Source organism: Pan troglodytes, chromosome 22, assembly GCF_028858775.2.
Source record: "Pan troglodytes isolate AG18354 chromosome 22, NHGRI_mPanTro3-v2.0_pri, whole genome shotgun sequence".
NCBI lineage: Eukaryota > Metazoa > Chordata > Mammalia > Primates > Hominidae > Pan > Pan troglodytes.
Window position 1 is genome coordinate 32549551 of NC_072420.2, and position 17535 is coordinate 32567085.

At 41.0% G+C, this 17535-nt stretch overlaps 1 pseudogene; it reads left to right on the plus strand.

Annotated features, from left to right (window-relative positions):
- The first annotated feature begins 629 nt into the window (after positions 1-629).
- On the plus strand, positions 630-1553 carry LOC104001045 (translationally-controlled tumor protein-like; annotated as a pseudogene).
- The last annotated feature ends 15982 nt before the right edge of the window (positions 1554-17535 follow it).

Consider the following 17535-nt stretch of genomic DNA (forward strand, 5'->3'; position numbering starts at 1 on the left):
TCTAATTTTAGCTTTCTCAGTAACTAGTTGTGTGACATTGGACAATTCTGTTCTCTCCAGTCTTAGTTGCCTCATTTGACATTTGAGTTTAATGTTGCCTAGATTATTTCTAGGCAGTATGGCACAGTGGAGAAAGCAAGGACTCTAATTTTGATCTTGGATCAGCCACCTACCAGCTGAGTGATCTTGGATAACTTAGTTTAACCACTGTGTGCTACAGGTTCTTATTAGCAAAATGAGGATGTTTGGTGATCATTTTATGCAAAGCCCTTAGAACAGTGCCTAGAATATAAGCACCTCTCAATGTTAGCTGTTTTGTTTGTTATCTCTAAGATTCCTTCATGTGCTAAGACTCCTCGAGTCTGTGTTAAAACATGAAGGAAGGTGACTTAATGACAGCTAATCTAGCTTGCTTGCACCCTGTGTCAGACTTGCAATTTCTAGAAATTACCATCAGAGATAATTTAACTTTCAGGACCCTATTTGTACTCCCTTGATGATGTCACCAGAGGGAAAGATTTCAATGCCTTCCAGGCCATGCCAGTGCTCATACCCACTAGGGTGGTACTAGCTGGGGGAAGTGGTCCATCAGCCAATGCTGTGCTCAGAGTTGTTTTTATAGTTGCTGGTGGAACTTGCAGAAGGGAACCGTGACTCTCTCCTCCATCTCCCATGCCTTCAGTTCAACAGAAAGGACCTGGAAGTCAATATCCCTGGCACTGGCATTAAGAGATACAACTCTGGCTTTGCCACCTGCTCTCTACTTCCGCCTGAGCACTGCTCCAGCTGCACAGAGCTTGCTCCGAGCTCCAGGCTCCTGCTAAGCTAGCACCACCGTCGACTCCCTCCAGCTGCCTTCATGATTACCTACCGAGATCTCATCAGCTACAAAGAGGTATCCTCTGACTTTTACAAAGATCCTGGAGATCAGGGACAGGCTGTGCCTTGAGATGGAGGGGAAAAAGGTCAGTAGGACAGAGGGTAACATCAAAGACTTGCCCATTAGTGAGAATGCCTCCACTGAAGACCCCTAGGGTAAAGGTACAGAAAGTACAGTATTTGATGCTGTTGTTATCATCATGAAACATCACTTGCCAGAAACCAGCTCCGCAAAAGAAGCCTACAGGAAATACATCAAAAATTACGTGAGAAGAGTCAAAGGCAAACGTGAAGAACAGAGACCGTAAAAAGTAAAATCTTTTATGACAGACTGCAGAACAAATCAAGCACATCCTTGCTAATTTCAAAAACCACCAGTTCATTATTTGTGAGGACATGAATCCAGATGGCATGCTGGCTCTACTGGACTACCAGGAAGATGACGTGACCCCATATATGATTTTCTTTAAGGATGATTTAGAAATGGAAAAATGTTAACAGATTTGGCAATTGCTTTGATCTATCAACTGTCATTATATCTGGCTGCCACTTGTCATCCACACAACACCATTGAAGACAAATGGGACTGATGTCACCTTGAGCACTTTATTTTGACCATGATTTATCTGGAGTAGAGGCATTGTTTTTGAGGAAAAAAAAAAACCATAGCATATATAGGTTGTCTAAAAATAAAATACATTTAAAGTTAAAAAAATACAACTCTGTGACCTAGACTGGAGCTGTCAACTACCCCTCCCCAACCCACATATATACTCACATGGAGCTCCGCGAAAGAGAGAAGCAAAATTTCTTTAGAATTTTTTAGAGGTTTATTTATTTATTTATTTACCTTTCACTGGAATTTTTTTTTTTTTTTTTTTTTTTTTTTTGATGGAGTCTTGCTCTGTTGCCAGGCTGGAGTGCAGTGGCACGATCTGGGCTCATTGCAACCTCTGCCTCCTGGGTTCAAGTGATTCTCCTGCCTCAGCCCCCCAAGTAGCTGGGACTACAGGCACATGCCTCCATGCCCAGCTAATTTTTGTATTTTTGGTAGAGACAGGGTTTCACCATATTGGCCAGGATGGTCTCAATCTCTTGACCTCATGATCTGTGCCCCATATTTAACCAGTCACGGATAGGGAAGACCCAGTGATCGGGTGCAAGTGGTTTTACAATCCATTTCTTTTTCATTTTTGTGGTGTAGCCAGTTGTTTGGGATTACAACAGTATTAAAATCCTTAAAAATAAAGCTCTTCTCATGCCTGTAATCCCAGCACTTTGGGAGGCTGAGGCGGGCAGATCACTTGAGGCCAGGAGTTTGAGACCAGCCTGGCCAACATGCAAAACCCTATCTCTACTAAAAATAAAAAAATTAACCAGGCGTGATGGTGCATGCCTATAATCCCAGCTACTTGGGAGGCTGAGGCACGAGAATCACTTGACTCCAGGAACTGAAGGTTGTGGTGAGCTGAGACCACGCCACTGCGCTACAGCCTGGGTGACAGAGCGAGACTGTCTCAAAAGAAAAAAAAAGGCTCTAAAAGATGTCCATGATGGACATCACTGTTTGGCAATCAGGACCCCTTGTTTTTCTAAAGGTACCTTGATGTACTTCTTATTGTTTTAATGTAATGGCAGATCAAGTTGCTCTGCCCTTCCCTACCCAAGACTTGCGAACTGGTTCCCAATTAGGCAACTCGGCTTCTACTCTGACTTTAAATCTCATGCAAAGTGACATAAGAATGGGTGTTGGGCATTCTTCACTTGTGTCTCTATCTCCGCTCTCCAGCTCTCCACCTTACTCGGTGTTCTGCAAGGTTCATCTTTATAGACTACATCAGAAGGCTTCCTTAACCTCTGCCTTCCATTGGGGTTTGGCCAGCGGAAGGCACTGGCTAAAGATGAGAAGGTAGAAGAGTGAATTTGGGGTGTTTTTCACCTTCTGCCCTCTCTGCTGGGCACAGTAGGTTGGTTCTTTCCCTCTCCTAATGCCTCAGCTCCATATGGCAGCCGTAAAAATTAATAATAAAACCTTTTCCAGTTTAGTACTATCATAGAGCAGCAGGCTTGATTATTGCTCTTTGAAAATCAGTGTCAATGTGAGTTGAAAACTGTCTGGAAGACGAAAAACCCAAAAAATAATATTTTAAAAGCGTTGCATTCAGAAATCAGGTTGGGAGCTAAAAAAATAAAAATTAAAAAAAAGTTTAAAGGCTGGGCGTGGTGGCTCACACCTGTAATCCCAGCACTTTGGGAGGCCAAGGTAGATGGATCACTTGATGTCAGGAGTTCAAGACCAGCTGGCCAACATGGTGAAACCCTGTCTCTACTAAAAATACAAACATTAGCTGGACGTGGTGGTGCATGCCAGTAATCCCAGCTGCTTGGGAGGCTGAGGCAGGAAAGTTGCTTGAAGCCAGGAGACGGAGGTTGCAGTGAGTCGAGATCACGCCACTGCACTCCAGCCTGGGCAACAGAGCAAGACTCTGTCTCAAAAAAAAAATTTTTTTTTAAGAGCTCTGCAGTTGCTTTTTTAAAAAAAATGAGAATTCATTTATAAATTTATAATAAATCAATAAATTTATTAATCTCTTTTCTTGGTAGATATTTTCATTTATCTAAAAGTATCTTCTTGTGTGATTTCTTCTTTGACTCATTGGTTCTTTAGTTGTATTAATTTTCATATTTATGTAAATTTCCCAAATTGCCTTCTGTAACTGATTTTTAATTTCATTGCATTGTGGTCAGAAAACAGGCATTTCTTATTTCAGCCCTTTTAAGCATATCAAGGTCTTATTTTATGGCTTAACGTATAGTCTTTCCTGAATAATTTTCCATGTGTACTTTAGAAGAATGTGTGTTGTTCTCTCATTGCGTGCAGTGTTCTATAGATAGATGTCTGTTAGATCTAGTTGTGTTACAATGTTGTTCAAGTCTTCTATTTCCTACTTGAAATATGTATTGGATTATGTATAGTTGTTCTATCTATTTTGAAATCTCCAACTATTATTGTTGACTTATCTATTTCTCGTTTCATATCTGTTCATTTTGTCTGCTTTTGCTTCATGTATTTTGAGGCTCTGTTGTTAGGTGTATATATGTTTATAATTATTATGTTTTCTTTATGGATTGTTGCAAACCTTTGCCTAATTTCTAGAGTTCTGACAAAGTTGATACTGACTATTGTTGCTAGTCTTTCTTTCTTTCTCTTTCTTTCTTTCTCTCTCTCTCTCCCTTTCTTTCTTTCTCTCGCTCCCTTTCTTTCTCTTTCTTTCTTTCTTTTTCTTTCTTTCTTTCCCTTTCTTTCTCTCTCTCTTTCTGTCTTTCTTTCTTTCTTTCTTTCTTTCTCCTTCCCTCCCTCCCTTCCTTCCTTCTTTTTCTTTTTTTTGTGTGTGTTCTTGTTGTTTTTGTGGAGGAGCAGCTTTTTGGAGATCCTTACTCTGCCATTCCTGGTGATGTCTCTCTGCCGTTTCTAATAAGAGAAAGTCTCTGAGAGTTTCAAATAGAAGTATACATTTATGTTGTGTGTTCTTGGAAAGACCTTTTTTTTAGACTCGCTTTTACATAAAATAAGAAAACAATTAGTAAACACTGGGGTATAAAATAAGCTTTAACATAATTAACAACTACTAAACTGGCTGTTTTTACATGAGCATAGGAGGTGTGACATGAATCTGAAAACTGATCCAACTAGTAGGCATCATTTCAACGTCACTAGAAGAGTCAATCTGATGAGTCTCTGTCAATGTTGACAGTCTTGACCATCATTACATTTTGGGTGCTATTTATTGATCTGTGGTTCTTTGGATTCATCTCACAGAGTACAGATGTTAAGTACAGAGACTTTTTCTTTAAATATGAATGGTTATGATCTTATCCCTTTCAACAGTAGAGATGTTTGATGAAGATTTGTATCTACCATGTGTTATTCATATAAACATTCTGCATAAGCAGAGGTTCACTGGAGGGTCACTTTGATTTTTTTCCAAGACCATTTATATATTCTGAAGATGAATAATGAACTAGTAGAGAATAATTACTGACTAAAATATTAAACAAATAAAACTGGACATGAAAAAGGAAGTCCACATGAAATCCAAGGTGTTGCCAATAAAATTAAGAAATGCTAAAAACAATCAGCAACTTTGTAATAGCAATGTTAACTTTTCTTCCAGAATAACTAGTAGGTACTTAGATTTTCTTTTTAAATATTGGCTAAAAAGCCCAAATTACCTGAATTTCCTTTGAATTTTTTGTCTTTCATACATGGACCTTGCCACGTTTTTGGTCATATCGTAATTATTTTAGTTGCTTTTATTTTCTCTCCTAGGTTGCATTGGCTTCAGTAGTATGGCCTGTGCCAGTCATTTATGTTTCTCCAAGGACACCAGGCACAACATCTTGCACACGATTGGTATATTAAAAAATCGGGTCTTGCATTCAGGAAATTACACACTAAAAAGAAGAAGGGTTTATGGGAAAAATAGGGCTAGGAGCAGACTACCCAAAACCTAAAGTACTTTATAACAAGAGTGTGAGTAAAGACAAACTTAGGAGTGAAAAAGACATGTTAAATTTGTAACAACAAAAGAAATGTTAAAGTAAATAGTTCTCTCCTTTTAAAAGGTGATGGTATGAGCTTCCTTTCTTAAATACTTACTGAGCTGATAGATGAATTGTTTTCTGGCCCACCAGTTAGGGAATGAAGATTTTTATCTCCCTAAAATTCATATGTTGAAATATAATCACCATAGTGATGGACTGGGAAGTGGGGCCTTTAGGAGGTAATGGGTGGAGCCCTCATGAGTGGGACTAAGACCCTTATAAAAGGGATCCCAGAGAGGTAGCTTACCCTCTTCTGCCACGTGAGGCTCTGACGAGAAGGTGGCTGTCTGCGACCCAGAAGAGCGCCCTCACCAGAATCCGACCATACTGGCCCCCGATCTCAGACCACTGGCCTCCAGAACTGTGAGAAACACATTTCTGTCGCTTATAAGCCACTCAGTTGATGGTAATTTGTTATAGTAGCCTGAGCTGAGGTACCACCCATTTTCTGAGGTCACAGCTCTTTGACAATTCAGATCCACACAGGGGTTTTAGTTCCTCCCTCTTCATCTTGCCCAATGCCTCAGCAACTATTCCCACATGAACACTGAAAGCCAAGTACCTTGGTTATTTACACCAACAACCAGGCCCCTGCACATCTACAGTGCCAGCTTACATAACCACTTTTCAGTTCTCTCCTTTATGTGGCCACTAGGGTTTCTTCTTTCCTTTTTCCTTGTGGGCTAAACTATACATTTTAAAAGGGTTTTAAAGATCCTTGTGTGTTAGGCAGCATAGCAAGGCGTCCATCGAGGGAGCTTGTGCTGTTGTCTATTATCTTAGTCGGCCATCTTCCCGAGCTCCCACCCCCATTATTCTTTTCACAGAATCCTCTGCTAACAGATCACTGCTACTAGAATAATACGAGCATTGGGTTCATTGTGTATAGCAGGCTACACTTATGGGAAGAGAGAGAAGCAGAAACAGAGATTTAGTAAGAAGAGGAATTCATTTTATATTGAAAGTATAATTTTGAGGCCAGGTGCAGTGGCTCATGCCTGTAATCCCACAACTTTGGGAGGCCAAGGCGGGAGGGTTGCTTGAGCAAAGGAATTTGAGACCAGCCTGGGCAACAGAGTAACACTCCATATCTACAAAATATTAACAAACTAGGTAGGTGCAGTGTCACATGGCTATTCTCCCAACTACTCAGCAGCCTGAAGTGGGAGGATCACTTGAGCCCAGGAGATGGAGGCTGCAGTGAGCCATGATCATGCCATTGCCCTCTAGCCTTGGCAACAGAGCAAGACTCTGTCTCAAAGAACAAAAAATAGAAAGTATAATTTTGAGCCAATTCTCTAGAGTTTATCAGGTTTTTTTTCCCAGCATTTTCTCTAACGTACACTGTCCACACAGGAGGTTGAATGATTGCTTTAGGACTAATTACTCAATGTGTGAATTATTAGACCTTTTGTCTTCATCCCTCTTCTCTATTTATTAGCATGTCTGCAGTTGGCTGGACCATGGAAAAAGATGTCATAGGAAACACTTAACAAAACTATTTAATAACAATCATTAACGTCTCTTATAGAACCGTGACTGGAAAGATGGAACCACTGGTTGAAATAAGATCTGAATCCTTACTGTCTCTGCTCCTGTTCTCTTATTCTATACATATAAATTTGACAACTGCATCTGAAACAATCTGTAGGGTCCTGTTGCTAAAGGGAATTTTAAATTTTCTTCCATGGAACACTAGGTTTCCAGAGAGTCCTTAATGAATTCTGCAGGAAATAGTGTATCTGTTTATTTATTCAACAAATATTCACTGAGTGTTGGCCAGATATCTGACACTGGGTTGGGCCTGGTCTTTGGGGAGACAGGACTGCCAAGTTTCTGGCCCTCACTCCTTCAACCAGAGCAGCTCTGCTGGTGTCTGCTTTGTAGTTGACAGTCTGTGTATGTGGGGAAGGAGGTTCTGCTGCCTAAAGAAAATTTGAAGGCTTCTGTGGCATAGGGAATGCCCTTATTTAATAGAAGTTCTTATTAAGCAAAGCTATTTTGGGGCCGTGGCCTAATAGTTGTAGGTTTATGCATCTGTACAATGAGGAGCACATAGTGAGTATGTGTGTAGTTCAGGGTAGTCTATATTAAGCTGCTGTAACAAATGTCCCCTATATCTCAGTGACTTACAACAGGAGAGGTTTATTTCTTGCTCATATTATACGTTCGTTGTGCATTGTCTCTGTCTCCAGTTTGAGTCTGATCTGACTTTTGGACTCCAGCTAACAGAGCAGCCTCTTTCTGGAGCATCACTTGTCCATAGTGGCGGTGAATTAAATACACAGTGAGTTAACATTTGTTCTTACAGCTTCCGCCTGGGAGTTAGACAGGTCTCTGCTATTGACATCTCCTGGGCTAAACAAGTTAAATGGCTTCACTGGATGTCATTGGCACAGGGAAATATAATCTTTCCACAGGGAGTGATAGCAAATATTTGGTAACAATAATGCAAAGTGCTCTAGTGCTCAGTAAATATGTGCTGATTAAACAACTATATACAATCAACAACCATGTATCAATGCATTCTCAGCTCCCAACCCTGTAAACCAGTTTTTCTGAGTAGGAGTCTCTGAGATGTTGTGCTTTTTGTGTTATGGGGAGAGCCGAAATGAGCTGAAAATAATCTCAAGATTTTTACTCTTACAACTAAGTCACAACTGGCCTTCAACACTCCCCACCAACTGGGTAAGGAAACCACAAATCCAGTCCCCAAACCCACATCTATTTTGCCTTTTCAAAATGTGTTGTAAAATATTAGAAGGAAAACGGTCTGGAACTTCTAAGGATTAAGAAGAAATTCACATCAGCAGAAAGCAAGGCTGTAAACCCCCCAGGAGTTGAAGAGCTCAGTTCCAGAGCCAGATTGTATAAGACGGGGCTTAAAAACTAATCTGGAGCCATCTTATGTAAAACAAATTGTCCGCCAACAGGAAGCCTCAAAACAGGGTGCAGATTATGAAGGAATGAAATGGATTCCAGGCTGCTATGAGGATTTTCTTGATTGAAACAAGACCAACCTATGGAATCATGCTCTGTGTGAGTCCACAATTTCCCCCTTTTCTGCAAAAACATGAAAGAAAGCATGTAGAATTTTTGTTGTGGCTGGATTTCATAAGGGGAAGATGCTTCTCTGTGTAAAAAGATATACAAGAGAAAGCTGTGGTTGGAACTCTGCAGTGTAAGTGACAAAAATCTCAACTCAAAGTTGCCTTTCCAAAAGGAAATGATTCTGGTTCTCAAAGTTGAAAAGTCCAGAGATGGATTTTGCCGTTAGATATGACTGGATCCAGGAGCTCATGCAATATTACCAGGACTCTCTGTCTTTCGCCTTGCTTTTGTTTGGCTTTATTCTGCAGACTGGGTTGCATCCATCCAGGTTTGCCTCATCAGGGCCTTGCCTGTTGCCTGCCACGCTTGCCTTGGCTGTGCTTTTAAACATCTCCAGAGCTATCTGCAACAGAACTGCGTCTTTAGCCAGCTGCTGGCCTGTGTAAGTTCTTTCTCTGCAGCTGATAGGGCCTCTTTGTGGGCTGCCACCCAGGTCCTCTGGCTCTCATCCTTGGCCATTTACTGCTGGTAATCAACCCTCAGTCTCTCATCATCTTTCTCAGGGTGGTAGCATGACTTAGCATTACTCAAGTAACGCTGTTGTCTTTATAGGCTTTGTTCCCCCAGATTTTTCAAAACCCACATCATTGCACCTGCCACAAGCTTCTCTGCCACTGGACATTTGGCCAGGCCACTGCTGGTGAAATCTGTCATATTAGAGCCATACCACGTAACAGCGGTTATCCTTGCCCTACCTACCGCACAGACCTTATGCTCTTGGCCTGCCAGGCAGTAAGTGAGGAAGTCAGAAATTCTTGTCTTTCCACATGTATTGTCTGACTTCTTTAGTTACTGCTTAAGCTTCTAGGTCCTCCAAGAAACAGACGTTAACATTGGATTAAGTGTGTGGGAATTTTATTAGGGCAAATGCCTGTGAGAAAATGGGAAGGGGATACCCCTCACCCTTAGATCTTTTTTTTTTTGAGACAGAGTCTTGTTCTGTTGCCCAGGTTGGAGTGCAGTGGCATGATCTCGGCTCACTGCATCCTCCGCCTCCCGGGTTCAAGTGATTCTCCTGCCTCAAGCTCCCGAGTAGCTGGGACTATAGGACTATATGCATGCCACCGTGCCTGGTTAATTGTGTGTGTGTGTGTGTTTTTTTTTTTTTTAAGTAGAGACGGGTTTTCACTATGTTGGCCAGGCTGGTCTTGAACTCCTGACCTTGTGATCCATCTGTCTCAGCCTCCTAAAGTGCTGGGATTACAGGTGTGAGCCACCACACCTGGCCTCACCCTCAAACCTTGAGAGATGAAAGGAGGGAAGGGTGAGTGGAAGTTTCCTCTACTGATAGGAAGTTTAAAGAAGGTTCCACAAGAATGCCATGTGGTCCTTCAGCCAACGTTGCCATCAGAAGGGTCCTGTCTCCAGGCAAGATTAGCTGCATAATTTGACGGTCCAGTGCAAAAATAATATGCAGGACTCAGTGTTAAAAATGTATTAAGAATTTTGGGCTGGGCGCAGTGGCTCCTGTCTGTAATCCCAGCACTTTGGGGGGCCAAGGTGGGTGGATTGCTTGAGCCTAGAAGTTCAAGACCAGCCTAAGCAACATGGTGAAACTGTATCTCTACAAAAAATTAGCCAGACGTGGTGGCATGCACCTGTAGTCCCAGTTACTCAGGAGGCTGAGGTGGGAGGACCACCTGAGCCCAGGAAGTCAAGGCTATGGTGAGCTGTGATTGGGTCACTGCATTCTAGCCTGGGCGATGGAGTAAAACCCTTTCTCAAAAAAAAAAAAAAAGAGGCAGAGAGAGAATTTCAAGACAAAATAGCAGAGTGCTCAACGGAGCGCAGGGTCCTTTTGAGTTCAGGATCCTGACTGAGTGCATGGGTCTCACAGCCATGAAACCAAGTGTGGTCTATCTTAGTATATCCCCAATGTGCTTAGTAATCAGCAGCCAAGCCCTTGGACAATTATGGCTCCCTGTAGTTACAGAACTTCTAGGCATGTTCTCATGGTTCCTACAGATGAACAAATTTTTTATTTTTTTGTATGGTTTTTGCTTTTTGTCTCTTAAGAAAGCTGAAGATAAGCATGTTACCCTCTATTTCTAGCTAATACTTTAAAATGTTTTGGGGCTTTAATCCTGATGGAATTTATTTGTATTATTGATATGAAGTAGGGGTTAACTTATTTTTTTTCCTTCAGTTGATAACCACGTCACATCATCATTTATTGAATGGCTGGTCTTTTCCCTTCTGATTTAAATGTCCACTGTTGTCAAATATTAGATTCCCATATATAAGGCATGACAGGAAGTGATAATGGAGCTGTTTTTATCATATTTTTGCTGAATCCCCAAGAGTGCAGACGCCTTGTCTCACATTTCATGTGGAAGCATCTAAAGGATTGAAAAAGGGATATCTCAAGACAGTTTTTTTGGACCGGGTGCGGTGGCTCATGCCTGTAATCCCAGCAGTTTGGGAGGCCGAGGTGGGTGGATCACCTGAGGTCAGGAGTTCAAGACTAGCCTGGTCAATATTGGTGAAACCCTGTCTCTACTAAAAATACAAAAAATCAGCTGGGCGTGGTGGTGCGTGCCTGTAATCCCAGCTACTCAGGAGGCTGAGGCAGGAGAATTGCTTGAACCTGGGGGACGGAGGTTGCAGTGAGCCAAGATCACACCACTCCACTCCAGCCTGGGGGACAGAGTGAGATTCTGTCTCAAAAAAAAAAAAGATAGACCCTTAACCTATCAATAATATAGGTGCATAAAATAATTAAGATTGAAGTTAGAGAATTGTCCTTAGCGTTATTGGTGACTCTTGAGTCTCTCCCACCTCTCTCCTTGTCCCCTAGGTTCTCCTTGGGCTTGGCCATTGCAAGTCCCCAGCCAGAGCTGCGAGTGGACAAGGAGATTTGTGGGAGCACTGCCTGCCTGGCTGCCTCCCTGCTGGGCGCTGTTTGTGGAATCGCTGCAGTTCCCTGCCTTTGGCCACAGCATGTGCTGGACTTAGACACCCCTCCCTCCTCTGCTCCTCCAAGTCCAGGGGCGAGATGTGCTCCCGGCTTTTGCTCCCCTCAGAGGACCTCCCCTCCTTTGTCTGTTTCCCTCAACTCTGCCCACGCTCTTATTCAGAATCCTCGCTTCATTCCCTTATCTTCCATTTTCCCTTCCAAATGCACCATCTGTTCCCAATGGAAAGGAACATCAGTGTGATGCCCTCTCATCTTTTAGAAGATGATATTTCTTCATTTTTCTCCTAATTCAAGCCTTAACATAAGTGGTTTTGTCCATTTTGTGCTAACGTAACAAAAGGCCTGAGACCAGGCACTTTATAAAGAACAGAAACGTATTTTTTCACAGTTCTGGGGCTGGGAAGTCCAAGATCAGGGGGCCATATCTGGTGAGGGCCTTTGTGCTGTGTTATCCTATGACAGAAGAGAAATTGCGAAGAGAGGGCTAGAGGTAGAGATAGAGATGGAGATAGACAAAGGGGGCTGAACCTGTCCTTTCATGAGGAAACTACTACTGTGAAAATAGCATTAATCCATTCATGAGAGTAGAGCCCTCGTGACCTAAACACCTCTTAAAGGTCCACTTCCCAACACCTCCACACTGGGGATCAAGTTTTGGAGCACACATCTGAACCATAGCAATATGATTATTGAAGGGAATTGGAGGCACAGTGCAGAAAAGTTGCAGGCTGTATCCCCAGTGTTCTTCTTTTCTCTGTTCTATCCCCCATCCCTAGGTAGTCCCATCTAGGCCCAGAGTTTCAAATCCATCTATTAATGTATGCTGCAGGCCGGGCGCAGTGGCTCACGCTTGTAATCCCAATGCTTTGGGAGGCTGAGGCAGGCAGATCACGAGGTCAGGAGACCAAGACCATCCTGGCTAACACGGTGAAACCCTGTCTCCACTAAAAATACAAAAATTAGCTGGGCGTGGTGGTGGGCGCCTGTAGTCCCAGCTACTCAGGAGGCTGAGGCATGAGAATTGCTTGAACCTGGGAGGCAGAGGTTGCGGTGGGCTGACATCGCGCCACTGCATTCCAGCCTGGTGACAGAGCGAGACTCCGTCTAAAAAAAAATAAGAATATGCTGCAGACTCTCGAATTTATATCTTCAGCCAGTCTTCTCTTCTAAGTTCCAGGTTTGTATGTCCAAAACCTATTTACTATGTCCACCTGGTGTCTAACTGAGCTCCTGATCTTGCTCCACCTCCGTGACCCCAAGCCGCCCTCCATCTGATACACCTTCCTCCTTCAGACCGGCCTATCTCAGTCATGGCATGTCACACACCCAGCTGCTGAGACTTCAGTTTGGAGTTACTGATAATGATTTCCCTATTACTCTCTGCTATGGACTGTTTCTGTCGCCTCAAAATTCCCATGTTGAAATCCTAGCCCCTAATGTGATGGTATTAGGAGGTGGGGCCTTTGGAGGGTGATTGGACCATGAATACGGTTAGTGCCTTTATGAAGGAGGTTGATATGGTCTGACCGTGTCCTCACCCAAATCTCATCTTGAATCGTAGTTCTCACAATCCCCATGTGTTGTGGGAGGGACCCGGTGGGAGGTAATTGAATCATGAGGGCAGTTACCCCCATGCTGCTGTTCTCATGATAGTGAGTGAGTTCTCACGAGATCCAATGGCTTTATAAGCGGCTTTTCCCTCTTTTGCTTGGCACTTCTCTTACCTGCCACCATGTAAGACATGTCTTTGCTCCTCCTTCGCCTTCCACCATGATTGTGAGGCCTCCACAGCCATGTAGAACTGTGAGTCCATTAAACCTCTTTCCCTTATAAATTACCCAGTCTTGGGTATGTCTTTATTAGCAGCGTAAGAATGGACTAATACAGAGGTCACAGAGAGCTTTTGTTCTGCCAAATGACGATACAGTGAGAAGCCACCATCTATCAACGGGCAAGGGGGTCTCTGGTTCATAGATGGGGAGTCCTTTACCAGACACTGAATATATATATATATATATATATATATATATATATATATATATACACACACACACACACACACACACACATACACACACAGAGGGTATATAGATACACATATATACCCCCTACATATATACAGGGGTATACATATATACAAGGGGTATGTAGATATATATACAGGGGGTACACAGATCAATTCACATATAGATAGATAGATAGATAGATAGATACACATATATACAAGGGGTATATAGATCAATTCATATATATATAAAACACCTTGATCTATATACCTCCTGTATGTGTGTGTATATATATGTATAAAACACCTTGATCTATATACCTCCTATATATATAAGACACTTTGATCTATATACCTCCTGTATGTGTATATATACACACTGTGTGTGTGTGTATATATATACACACACACTATGTGTACACATATATGTGTACACATTGTGTATATATATATACACACACATACACACACACCATAATATATATAGTATTATATATTATGGTGTATATATATACACCATATATATATATATACCTTATATATATGTACATATACACCATAATATATAATACTATATATATATAATTGTGTGTGTGTATATATATATACCATATATATATACACCATATATATATATGGTGTGTGTGTGTGTATGTATATATATATACCATATATATATATGTGGTGTGTGTGTGTGTATATATGGTGTGTGTGTATATATATATATATATATCTCCTATTGGTTTTGCTTCCCTGGAGAACTCTAATTAAAACAATAGAAAAGATAAATCAGTAAAGTAGATTACGTAGTGCAGCAGTTAGTGATAAATGCAACAGACAAGTCCCCATAATCTTCATTTTCTTCATAGCATCACTTGTAGCTATCTTGCTTGTTAGTTACAGGTACAGTTATCTGACCAGTGTACAGATAGTTGCAGCTATGGTTATAGGTTGATAACTTTTTTGCTCTCGGCCCTGTCTACCAGTGTGTTGTTCATTGCGACATGCTGTTCTGGTTATCTTTGCTGTGTAACAGTGCAGCCCAAACTTAGTGGCACAGCTGTTAGCAGTTGTTTTATTATACTCACACATTCTGTGAGTGTAGATTTAGAAAGGGCACAATGAGGATGGTTATCCTCAGCTCCATGATGTCTTGGCCTTTGTTGGCAAGACTTTAGTCTGGGGGCTAAGAGAGTGGGGGCTGTAGGAAACACCCCTAAACTGGCTTCTTTATGGACACTTCTGGTGCCTGGGCTTGGATGGATGAAAAATGGGCTGAACTGTGACAGTTGATGGAGCATTGTGTGTGGCCTCCCATGGCACTTGGGTGTGTCACAGCAGGGTGACTGGGTTTGGAGAGAGAACTTCCCAAAGGGGGTCTTCAGACAGTGGGCATCCCAAGAAAGCCAGGTGTAAGTGGCTTGACCTTTTATGGTCTAGTTTCAAAAGTCACATTGCTTCACTTCTGTCACACTCTGTTGGTTCAAGCAGTCATCAGCCCAGATTCAACAGGAGGGGTACACGGATCTCTCAATTGAAAGAGTGTCCAAAATTTTCAGGCCATGTTCCAAAACCATCTTCCATGCTTAGCACATAGTGTAGTTCCTAGCACATAAAAGTATTCAAGAAATGTTTGTTGATTGCATAAACAGAAAAGCCCAAGCCAAACAAAATAAATATTGTACTTATTTTACCACCTAGGGATGATCACTCTTAGAATATGCTTCCACCTATTTTTTCAATGCTTGGACTTAATTTGCATATATTATTTTTACTCAATTATTTCTATAAGTACTATTAACATTATAGTATTGTTCTACTTAGTATTATAACTTTCCCATGCTCATAAATACTCTTCTACACCATAATAATTGTGGAATCACTGTGTAGTCGGCTGTGTAGTTGCATGCTTTTTGAAGATATCATATTTTACCTATTTAATTCCCCTAGTATTAGACAAGTGGATGTCTTCAGTGTTTTGTAAAATATCCTAAGTAAATACAGCAATAAATATATTTATGAGAACGTCTTTGCACACTTTTCTAGGAATTCTTTTTTTTAATTTTGAGGTAGGGTCTAAAAAACAGCTGGATCTGCTGGGCTTTATTTACTTACTGTTTTTTATTTTTATTTTATTAGAGACAGGGTCTCATTCTGTCACTCAGGCTGGAGTGCAGTGGTGCAATCATAGCTCACTGCAGCCTCAAACTCCAGGGCTCAAGCAATCTTCCTGCCTCAGGCTCCAGCAGCTGGGACTACACGAACATACCACCACAACCAGCTAATTTCTAAAATTTTTCGTAGTGATGGGGTCTCGCTATGTTGCTGAGGCTTGTCTCAAATTCCTGGCCTGAAGCGATCCTCCTATCTCAGCCTTCCAAAGTGCAGGGATTACAGGCATGAACCACCATAACCAGCCTCTAGGAATTCTTTTAAGGATAAATTCCTAGAAGTAAACTTGCTGGGTCAAAAAGTATGTGCATTTCCAAGATCACCGGTATATATTCATATAATATAATTTTCTCATTTTGGAGGAACCAAAACTGAACATCCAACAAAATCCTTTTTGCATATTTTAAATTAGATGTCTTTTATTTAAAAACAATAAAGCTATCTAAACACATATTTCGGTCAAAAACAATAAAAACAAAAGCAATAAAACATAAGGGTATTCTCCTTTATTCTAAGTATTTACTTCTATGGTTTTTGCTTTGTTACAGTTGGTATTTCAATCAAATCAGTAGTGCTTCTGAAAGGAAATATCAGGAGGCTTTCTAAAAATATCACATCTTTGCCAAAATGTTCAGATTTGAAAATGAAATGTGTCCCTAGTAATTGAATTCCACTGCAAACCTATTCATCTCAGTTCTTAGGAGCAAAGAAAATTGCACCTCGAGAGTCGTGACTATAGCACATTACCCATGACTTGCAAACTTGCTTGAACAAAGATCTGGAGCCTAGATATACATAAGGAGAAAATTCAGGTTTTATTGCGCGATAGTGATACAGTGCTTCATCTCTTAGAACATGATAGCGTTCTATGAGTTTTAATCTTGTTAGGGACCATCCTATCTCATTTTTCACAACTTTCGTTATATTAATGACGGGTGTTGTACCAATGCATACTCTAATTTTTATAGTCTCTAATTTTTATAGTAAAGAAACGTGATACTATACTATACTGTACTGTACTATAAGATAGCTGTATTTAAAATTTATGATCTTTGTATAATCAAGCTCTCCCTATACACATATATTAAGTTCTACTTGCTTTAAAACTGCACATTCTATGTTTGGCTTTATGGTATCTAATATTTATTTATTTATTTATTTATTTATTTATTTATTTTTTGAGAGAGGATCTCACTCTGTAACCCGAGCTGGAGTGCAGTGGTGTGAGCATGGCTCACTGCAACCTCATTGAGCCTCCTGGGCTCAAGTGATCCTCCCACCTCAGCCTCCTGAGTAGCTGGGACCACAGGCGTGTGCCACGATGCCCAACTAGTTTTTGTATTTTTTGTAGAGAGTGGGTTTCACCATGTTGCCCAGGCTCATCTTGAACTCCTGGGCTCAAGTGATCCTCCTGTCTTGGCCTCCGAAAGTGCTGGGACTACAGGCATGGGACACCACACCCGGCCAACTATCTAATATTTAGTCTGGCCAGTGTGATGTCAAATCACTTCAACAGTATCAGGAAGATGACTTAGAAAACATCTCTCTGTCTCTCTCTCTCTCTCTCTATATATATATATCACATAAAATAGACATCTCTCTCTATCACATATATATAAAATATGCATATTTTATATATAAACATATCTATATATCACATAAAAATAAATATCTCTATATATAACATAAAAATCACATCTTTGCAAAATGTTCAGTGCAAATATATATGTGTGTGTATATATATATCTGTATGTATATCTTCTTTAGAGCAAATGATAGTGGAATAAAAGAATAAAGGCTCCAAGTTCTTAGATTGAAAATAAAATGATTTATAGTTGTTTTCTCT